A 10,231-nucleotide genomic window follows, 5' to 3' on the forward strand; every position below is an offset into this window, starting at 1 on the left:
TAGGGCTTAAGGTAAGGATTAGGCGGTAGGTTAGATTTAGGGTTAGATCTAGGCGTTAGGGTAAGGGCTAGCGTTAGGGTTAAGAGATAGGGTTAGGTTTAATGCTTAGGATTAGGGTTAGGGTTTGGGGTTAAAGTAAGTGTTAGGGGTAAGGTTTAAGGATCCAAGGTTAGGGTTACATTTAGCTGTAGTGTTAGGGTTAGGGATAAGGGATCCCATTGGCATTTTTTTTTTTTTTGAGACAGAGTCTCACTCTGTTGCCCAGGCTAGAGTGAGTGCCGTGGCGTCAGCCTAGCTCACAGCTACCTCAAACTCCTGAGCTCAAGAGATCCTCCTGTCTCAGCCTCCCGAGGAGCTGGGACTACAGGCATGCGCCACCATGCCCGGCTAATTTTTTCTATTTATATATTTTTAGCTGTCCATATAATTTCTTTCTATTTTTAGTAGAGATGGGGTCTCGCTCTTGCTCAGGCTGGTCTCGAACTCCTGAGCTCAAACGATCCGCCCAACTCGGCCTCCCAGAGTGCTGGGATTACAGGCGTCAGCTACCGCGCCCGGCCCGCATTAGCATTAAGGGTCTTCCTTACTGTAGGGTTAAGTGTTAGACTTAGAGTTAAAGGTTAAGGTTAGGGTCAGTGTTAAGATTTTGGGTGATGGTTAAAGGTTAGGGTAAAGTTAAAGCGTTACGGTTAGGAATTAGTGATTAGGGTTTTTGGTTAGTGTTAAGGTTAGCGGTTAGGAGTTAGTGTTTTATGAAGGGGTATGGTTAGAATTAGGATTGGGGTTAGAGTTAGGGTGAGGTATAGGGGTTAGGTTTAGGGGTTAGTTTTAGGGTAAAAGGATAAGATTAGGGTTATGTGTTGGGTTTAGGTTTAGGGTTAAAGTTTACTGCTAGGGTTAGGGATAGGGTTCAGGGTTAGCTTTATGGGTTCTGGTTAGGGTTAGGTGTTAGGTTAGTGTCAGGGTTAGGTCTAGTCGTGAGGGTAAGGTTTAGGGTTACCTTTAAGAGCTAGGGTTAGGTTTAATGGTTAGGATTAGGATTAGGGTTAAGGGTTAGCGTAAGGCTTAGGGGTTAGGGTCAAGGGTTAGGGTTTTTGTTAGGCATAGCGTTGGGGTTAGAAGTAAGGGTTCCTGTCAGTGTTAGGGTTGTAGGTAGGGTTACGGTTAGGGTTAGCGGTTTAGAATTAGGGTTAGGGATTAGGTGTCACAGTGATGACTAGGAGATAGGGTTAGAATTATGGGATAGGGGTTGTTCTCAGGAAATGGGTTATGCATTAACGTTAGGATAAGAGGTTAAAGTTAGGCGCACGGTGAGGTTTACGTGTTAAGGGGAGAAATAGGAACAGGGTTGGGTGTTATGTTCAGGGTTAGGGTCATCTGTTAAAGGTATTGTTTATGCTTAGCGCACGGGCCCTGTCTGCATTAGGCGGGCGGGGGGAGTTTAGGGGGCTGGGATTGTACCCGGGAACCCACTCTATCATACTCTGGGTATGGGCCCGTGGGTTTCATGCAGGACACAGTGGTAGAGCCTCCTTTCACGCATGGCATGGGAGGATTGCAGGCTTTCTAAACTCTAAGAAAGCAAGAAGTCTGAGAATTAGATTTAGGGTTAGGATTCTGGTTAGGGTTAAGGATGAAGTTTAGTGTTAGGGTGAGGGCTTAGGGTTAGGGAATAGGGTTAGGGTTAAAGGTTACTCTTAGGTTTAACGGTTACACTTTGGTTTAGGGTTGAGGTTTACGGTTAGGGTTAAGATGAGGGGTTAGGGTTTGGTACAGGGTTAGGGTTAAGTGTTAGGTTTAGGGTTGAAGATTAGGATTAGGGTTAGGATTAAAGGTTAGCGTGAGAGTTAACGCTTAGGGTTAAGGTTAAGAGTTAGGGTTTAGGTTTAGGGTTAGGGTTAGTTTTAGGGTTAGAGTTATGTGCTACGGTTTGTGTTAGAGGTTAGGGTTAGGTTTACTGGTCACGGTTAGGGTTACGTTTAGGAGGTAGCATTAGGGTTAGGGTTAGGGTTAAGGGTTAGGATTAGGGTTAAGTGTTGGGCTTAGGGTTAGGGTTATCATTAAGGATTAGAGTTAGGGTCAGGGTTAAATGCTTGGGTGCAGGTAATGATTAGGGTCAGGGTTTAGGTTCACGGATAGGGTTAGTGTTAAGGGTTACGGGTAGGTTTAGGGTTCAGGGTTAGTGTTAGCATTAGGGCTTAAGGTTAGGATTAGGCGGTACCTTAGATGTAGGGTTAGATCTAGGCGTTAGGGTAAGGGCTAGCGTTAGGTTTAAGAGATAGGGTTAGGTTTAATGCTTAGGATTAGGGTTAGGGTTTGGGGTTAAAGTAAGTGTTAGGGGTTAGGTTTAAGGATCCAAGGTTAGGGTTATTTTTAGCTGTAGTGTTAGGGTTAGGGATAAGGGATCCCATTAGCATTAAGGGTCTTCCTTACTGTAGGGTTAAGGGTTAGGCTTAGAGTTAAAGGTTAAGGTTAGTGTCAGTGTTAAGATTTCGGGTGAGGGTTAACGGTTAGGGTAAAGGTTAAGCATTAGGGTTAGGGATTAGTGATTAGGGTTTTTGGTTAGTGTTAGGGTTAGCGGTTAGGAGTTAGTGTTTTATGAAGGGGTATGGTTAGAATTAGGATTGGGGTTAGAGTTAGGGTGAGGTATAGGGGTTAGGTTTAGGGGTTAGTTTTAGGGTAAAAGGATAGGATTAGGGTTACGGGTTGGGCTTAGGTTTAGGGTTAAAGTTTACTGCTGGGGTTAGGGATAGGGTTCAGGGTTAGCTTTAGAGGTTCTGGTTAGGGTTAAGTGTTAGGTTAGTGTCAGGGTTAGGTCTAGTCGTGAGGGTAAGGTTTAGGGTTAGCTTTAAGAGCTAGGGTTAGGTTTAATGGTTAGGATTAGGATTAGGGTTAAGGGTTAGGGTAAGGCTTAGGGGTTAGGGTGAAGGGTTAGGGTCAAGGGTTAGGGTTTTTGTTAGGCATAGCGTTGGGGTTAGAAGTAAGGGTTACTGTCAGTGTTAGGGTTGTAGGTAGGGTTACGGTTAGGGTTAGCGGTTTAGAATTAGGGTTAGGGATTAGGTGTCACAGTGATGACTAGAGGATAGGGTTAGAATAATGGGATAGGGGTTGTTCTCAGGAAATGGGTTATGCATTAACGTTAGGATAAGAGGTTAAAGTTAGGCGCACGGTGAGGTTTACGTGTTAAGGGGAGAAATAGGAACAGGGTTGGGTGTTATGTTCAGGGTTAGGGTTATCTGTTAAAGGTATTGTTTATGCTTAGCGCACGGGCCCTGTCTGCATTAGGCGGGCGGGGGGAGTTTAGGGGGCTGGGATTGTACCCGGGAACCCACTCTATCATACTCTGGGTATGGGCCCGTGGGTTTCATGCAGGACACAGTGGTAGAGCCTCCTTTCAAGAATGGCATGGGAGGATTGTAGGCTTTCTAAACTCTAAGAAAGCAAGAAGTCTGAGAATTAGATTTAGGGTTAGGATTCTGGTTAGGGTTAAGGATGAAGTTGAGTGTTAGGGTGAGGGCTTAGGGTTAGGGATTAGGGTTAGGGTTAAAGGTTACTCTTAGGTTTAACGGTTACACTTTGGTTTAGAGTTGAGGTTTACGGTTAGGGTTAAGATGAGGGGTTAGGGTTTGGTACAGGGTTAGGGTTAAGTGTTAGGTTTAGGGTTGAAGATTAGGATTAGGGTTAGGATTAAAGGTTAGCGTGAGAGTTAACGCTTAGGGTTTAGGTTAAGAGTTAGGGTTTAGGGTTAGGGTTAGGGTTAGGGTTAGGTTTAGGGTTAGAGTTATGTGCTAGGGTTTGTGTTAGAGGTTAGGGTTAGGTTTACTGGTCACGGTTAGGGTTACGTTTAGGGGGTAGCATTAGGGTTAGGGTTAGGGTTAAGTGATAGGATTAGGGATAAGTGTTGGGCTTAGGGTTAGGGTTTAGTGTTAGGGTTAGCATTAAGGATTAGGGTTAGGGTCAGGGTTAAATGCTTGGGTGCGGGTAATGGTTAGGGTCAGGGTTAAGGTTCACGGATAGGGTTAGTGTTAACGGTTACGGGTAGGTTTAGGGTTCAGGGTTAGTGTTAGCATTAGGGCCGAAGGTTAGGATTAGGCGGTAGGTTAGATTTAGGGTTAGATCTAGGCGTTAGAGTAAGGGCTAGCGTTAGGGTTAAGAGATAGGGTTAGGTTTAATGCTTAGGATTAGGGTTAGGGTTTGGGGTTAAAGTAAGTGTTAGGGGTTAGGTTTAAGGATCCAAGGTTAGGGTTATTTTTAGCTGTAGTGTTAGGGCTAGCGATAAGGGATCCCATTAGCATTAAGGGTCTTCCTTACTGTAGGGTTAAGCGTTAGGCTTAGAGTTAAAGGTTAAGGTTAGGGTCAGTGTTAAGATTTAGGGTGAGGGTTAATGGTTAGGGTAAAGGTTAAGCGTTAGGGTTAGGGATTAGTGATTAGGGTTTTTGGTTAGTGTTAGGGTTAGCGGTTAGGAGTTAGTGTTTTATGAAGGGGTATGGTTAGAATTAGGATTGGGGTTAGAGTTAGGGTGAGGTATAGGGGTTAGGTTAGGGGTTAGTTTTAGGGTAAAAGGATAGGATTAAGGTTACGGGTTGGGCTTAAGTTTAGGGTTAAAGTTTACTGCTAGGGTTAGGGATAGGGTTCAGGGTTAGCTTTAGCGGTTCTGGTTAGGGTTAGGTGTTAGGTTAGTGTCACGGTTAGGTCTAGTCGTGAGGGTAACGTTTAGGGTTAGCTTTAAGTGTTAGGGTTAGGTTTAATGGTTAGGATTAGGATTAGGGTTAGGGTTAAGGGTTAGGGTAAGGCTTAGGGGTTAGGGTGAAGGGTTAGGGTCAAGGGTTGGGTTTTTGTTAGGCATAGCGTTGGGGTTAGAAGTAAGGGTTACTGTCAGTGTTAGGGTTGTAGGTAGGGTTACGGTTAGGGTTAGCGGTTTAGAATTAGGGTTAGGGATTAGGTGTCACAGTGATGACTAGGAGATAGTTTTAGAATTATGGGATAGGGGTTGTTCTCAGGAAATGGTTTATGCATTAACGTGAGGATAAGAGGTTAAAGTTAGGCGCACGGTGAGGTTTACGTGTTAAGGGGAGAAATAGGAACAGGGTTGGGTGTTATGTTCAGGGTTAGGGCTATCTGTTAAAGGTATTGTTTATGCTTAGCGCGGGAGCCATGTCTGCATTAGGCCGGCGGGGGGAGTTTAGGGGGCTGGGATTGTACCCGGGAACCCACTCTATCATACTCTGGGTATGAGCTCGTGGGTTTCATGGGGGACACAGTGGTAGAGCCTCCTTTCACGCATGGCATGGGAGGATTGCAGGCTTTCTAAACTCTAAGAAAGCCAGAAGTCTGAGAATTAGATTTAGGGTTAGGATTCTGGTTAGGGTTAAGGATGAAGTTTAGTGTTAGGGTGAGGGTTTAGGGTTAGGGAATAGGGTTAGGGTTAAAGGTTACTCTTAGGTTTAACGGTTACACTTTGGTTTAGGGTCGAGGTTAATGGTTAGGGTTAAGATGAGGGGCTAGGGTTTGGTTCAGGGTTAGGGTTAAGTGTTAGGTTTAGGGTTGAAGACTAGGATTAGGGTTAGGATTAAAGGTTAGCGTGAGAGTTAACGCTTAGGGTTAAGGTTAAGAGTTAGGGTTTAGGGTTAGGGTTAGGGTTAGGGTTAGGTTTAGGGTTAGAGTTATGTGCTATGATTTGTGTTAGAGGGTAGGGTTAGGTTTACTGGTCACGGTTAGGGTTACGTTTAGGGGGTAGCATTAGGGTTAGGGTTAGGGTTAAGGGATAGGATTAGGGTTAAGTGTTGGGCTTAGTGTTAGGGCTTAGTGTTAGGGTTATCATTAAGGATAAGGTTAAGGTTAGGGTCCGTGTTAAGATTTAGGGTGAGGGTTAACGGTTAGGGTAAAGGTTAAGCGTTAGGGTTAGGGAGTAGTGATTAGGGTTTTTGGTTAGTGTTAGGGTTAGCGGTTAGGAGTTAGTGTTTTATGAAGGGTATGGTTAGAATTAGGATTGGGGTTAGAGTTAGGGTGAGGTATAGGGGTTAGGTTTAGGGGTTAGTTTTAGGGTAAAATGATAGGATTAGAGTTACGGGTTGGGCTTAGGTTTCGGGTTAAAGTTTACTGCTAGGGTTAGGGATAGGGTTCAGCGTTAGCTTTAGGGGTTCTGGTTAGGGTTAGGTGTTAGGTTAGTGTCAGGGCTAGGTCTAGTAGTGAGGGTAAGGTTTAGGGTTAGGTTTAATGGTTAGGATTAGGATTAGGGTTAAGGGTTAGGGTAAGGCTTAGGGGTTAGGGTGAAGGGTTAGGGTCAAGGGTTAGGGTTATTGTTAGGCATAGCGTTGTGGTTAGAAGTAAGGGTTACTGTCAGTGTTAGGGTTGTAGGTAGGGTTACGGTTAGGGTTAGCGGTTTAGAATTAGGGTTAGGGATTAGGTGTCACAGTGATGACTAGGAGATAGGGTTAGAATTATGGGATAGGGGTTGTTCTCAGGAAATGGGTTATGCATTAACGTTAGGATAAGAGGTTAAAGTTAGGCGCACGGTGAGGTTTACGTGTTAAGGGGAGAAATAGGAACAGGGTTGGGTGTTATGTTCAGGGTTAGGGTTATCTGTTAAAGGTATTGTTTATGCTTAGCGCACGGGCCCTGTCTGCATTAGGCGGGCGGGGGGAGTTTAGGGGGCTGGGATTGTACCCGGGAACCCACTCTATCATACTCTGGGTATAGGCCCGTGGGTTTCATGCAGGACACAGTGGTAGAGCCTCCTTTCACACATGGCATGGGAGGATTGCAGGTTTTCTAAACTCTAAGAAAGCAAGAAGGCTGAGAATTAGATTTAGGGTTAGGATTCTGGTTAGGGTTAAGGATGATGTTTAGTGTTAGTGTGAGGGCTTAGGGTTAGGGATTAGGGTTAGGGGTAAAGATTACTCTTAGGTTTAACGGTTACACTTTGGTTTAGGGTTGAGGTTTACGGTTAGGGTTAAGATGAGGGGTTAGGGTTTGGTACAGGGTTAGGGTTAAGTGTTAGGTTTAGGGTTGAAGATTAGGATTAGGGTTAGGATTAAAGGTTAGCGTGAGCGTTAACGCTTAGGGTTAAGGTTAAGTGTTAGGGTTTAGGGTTAGGGTTATTGTTAGTTTTAGGTTTAGAGTTATGTGCTATTGTTTGTGTTAGAGGTTAGGGTTAGGTTTTCTGGTCATGGTTAGGGTTACGTTTAGGGGTTAGCATTAGCGTTAGGGTTAGGGTTAGGGTTAAGGGATAGGATTAGGGTTAAGTGTTGGGCTTAGGGTTAGGGTTTAGTGTTAAGGTTAGCATTAAGGATTAGGGTTAGGGTCAGGGTTAAATGCTTGGGTGCGGGTAATGGTTAGGGTCAGGGTTTAGGTTCACGGATAGGGTTAGTGTTAAGGGTTACGGGTAGGTTTAGGGTTCAGAGTTAGTGTTAGCATTAGGTCTTAAGGTTAGGATTAGGCGGTAGGTTAGATTTAGGGTTAGATCTAGGCGTTAGGGTAAGGGCTAGCGTTAGGGTTAAGAGATAGAGTTAGGTTAATGCTTAGGATTAGGGTTAGGGTTTGGGCTTAAAGGAAGTGTTAGGGGTTAGGTGTAAGGATCAAAGGTTAGGGTTATTTTTAGCTGTAGTGTTAGGGTTAGGGATAAGGGATCCCATTAGCATTAAGGGTCTTCCTTACTGTAGGGTTAAGGGTTAGGCTTAGAGTTAAAGGTTAAGATTAGGGTCAGTGTTAAGATTTAGGGTGAGGGTTAACGGTTAGGGTAAAGGTTAAGCGTTAGGGTTAGGGATTAGTGATTAGGGTTTTTGGTTAGTGTTAGGGTTAGCGGTTAGGAGTTAGTGTTTTATGAAGGGGTATGGTTAGAATTAGGATTGGGGTTAGAGTTAGGGTGAGGTATAGGGGTTAGGTTTAGGGGTTAGTTTTAGGGTAAAAGGATAGGATTAGGGTTACGGGTTGGGCTTAGGTTTAGGGTTAAAGTTTACTGCTGGGGTTAGGGATAGGGTTCAGGGTTAGCTTTAGGGGTTCTGGTTAGGGTTAGGTGTTAGGTTAGTGTCAGGGTTAGGTCTAGTCGTGAGGGTAAGGTTTAGGGTTTGCTTTAAGAGCTAGGGTTAGGTTTAATGTTTAGGATTAGGATTAGGGTTAAGGGTTAGGTTAAGGCTTAGGGGTTAGGGTGAAGGGTTAGGGTCAAGGGTTAGGGTTTTTGTTAGGCATAGCGTTGGGGTTAGAAGTAAGGGTTACTGTCAGTGTTAGGGTTGTAGGTAGGGTTACGGTTAGGGTTAGTGGTTTAGAATTAGGGTTAGGGATTAGGTGTCACAGTGATGACTAGAGGATAGGGTTAGAATAATGGGATAGGGGTTGTTCTCAGGAAATGGGTTATGCATTAACGTTAGGATAAGAGGTTAAAGTTAGGCGCACGGTGAGGGTTACGTGTTAAGGGGAGAAATAGGAACAGGGTTGGGTGTTATGTTCAGGGTTAGGGTTATCTGTTAAAGGTATTGTTTATGCTTAGCGCATGGGCCCTGTCTGCATTAGGCGGGCGGGGGGAGTTTAGGGGCCTTGGATTGTACCCGGGAACCCACTCTATCATACTCTGGGTATGGGCCCGTGGGTTTCATGCAGGACACAGTGGTAGAGCCTCCTTTCACGCATGGCATGGGAGGATTGCAGGCTTTCTAAACTCTAAGGAAGCAAGAAGTCTGAGAATTAGATTTAGGGTTAGGATTCTGGTTAGGGTTAAGGATGAAGTTTAGTGTTAGGGTGAGGGTTTAGGATTAGGGATTAGGGTTAGGATTAAAGGTTACTCTTAGGTTTAACGGTTACGCTTTGGTTTAGGGTTGAGTTTTAAGGTTAGGGTTAAGATGAGGGGTTAGGGTTTGGTATAGGGTTAGGGTTAAGTGTTAGGTTTAGGGTTGAAGATTAGGATTAGGGTTAGGATTAAAGGTTAGCGTGAGAGTTAACGCTTAGGGTTAAGGGTAAGAGTTAGGGTTTAGGGTTAGTGTTAGGGTTAGGGTTAGTTTTAGGGTTAGAGTTATGTGCTATGGTTTGTGTTAGAGGTTAGGGTTAGGTTTACTGGTCACGGTTAGTGTTACGTTTAGAGGGTAGCATTAGGGTTAGGGTTAGGGTTAAGGGATAGGATTAGGGATAAGTGTTGGGCTTAGGTTTAGGGTTAAAGTTTACTGCTAGTGTTAGGGATAGGGTTCAGGGTTAGCTTTAGGGGTTCTGGTTAGGGTTAGGTGTTAGGTTAGTGTCAGGGTTAGGTCTAGTGGTGAGGGTAATGTTTAGGGTTAGCTTTAAGAGCTAGGGTTAGGTTTAATGGTTAGGATTAGGATTAGGGTTAAGGGTTAGGGTAAGGCTTAGGGGTTAGGGTGAAGGGTTAGGGTCAAGGGTTAGGGTTTTCGTTAGGCATAGCGTTGGGGTTAGAAGTAAGGGTTACTGTCAGTGTTAGGGTTGTAGGTAGGGTTACGGTTAGGGTTAGCGGTTTAGAATTAGGGTTAGGAATTAGGTGTCACAGTGATGACTAGGAGATAGGGTTAGAATTATGGGATAGGGGTTGTTCTCAGGAAATGGGTTATGCATTAACGTTAGGATAAGAGGTTAAAGTTAGGCGCACGGTGAGGTTTACGTGTTAAGGGGAGAAATAGGAACAGGGTTGGGTGTTATGTTCAGGGTTAGGGTTATCTGTTAAAGGTATTGTTTATGCTTAGCGCACGGGCCCTGTCTGCATTAGGCGGGCGGGGGGAGTTTAGGGGGCTAGGATTGTACCCGGGAACCCACTCTATCATACTCTGGGTATGGGCCCGTTGGTTTCATGCAGGACACAGTGGTAGAGCGTCCTTTCAGGCATGGCATGGGAGGATTGCAGGCTTTCGAAACTCTAAGAAAGCAAGAAGTCTGAGAATTAGATTTAGGGTTAGGATTCTGGTTAGGGTTAAGGATGAAGTTTAGTGTTAGGGTGAGGGTTTAGGATTAGGGATTAGGGTTAGGGTTAAAGGTTACTCTTAGGTTTAACGGTTACACTTTGGTTAAGGTTGAGGTTTACGGTTAGGGTTAAGATGAGGGGTTAGGGTTTGGTACAGGGTTAGGGTTAAGTGTTAGGTTTAGGGTTGAGGATTAGGATTAGGGTTAGTATTAAAGGTTAGCGTGAGAGTTAACGCTTAGTGTTAAGGTTAAGGGTTAGGGTTTAGGGTTAGGGTTAGTGTTAGGGTTAGTTTTAGGGTTAGAGTTATGTGCTATGGTTTGTTTTAGAGGTCAGGGT

Source organism: Eulemur rufifrons, unplaced genomic scaffold (assembly GCF_041146395.1).
Source record: "Eulemur rufifrons isolate Redbay unplaced genomic scaffold, OSU_ERuf_1 scaffold_43, whole genome shotgun sequence".
NCBI lineage: Eukaryota > Metazoa > Chordata > Mammalia > Primates > Lemuridae > Eulemur > Eulemur rufifrons.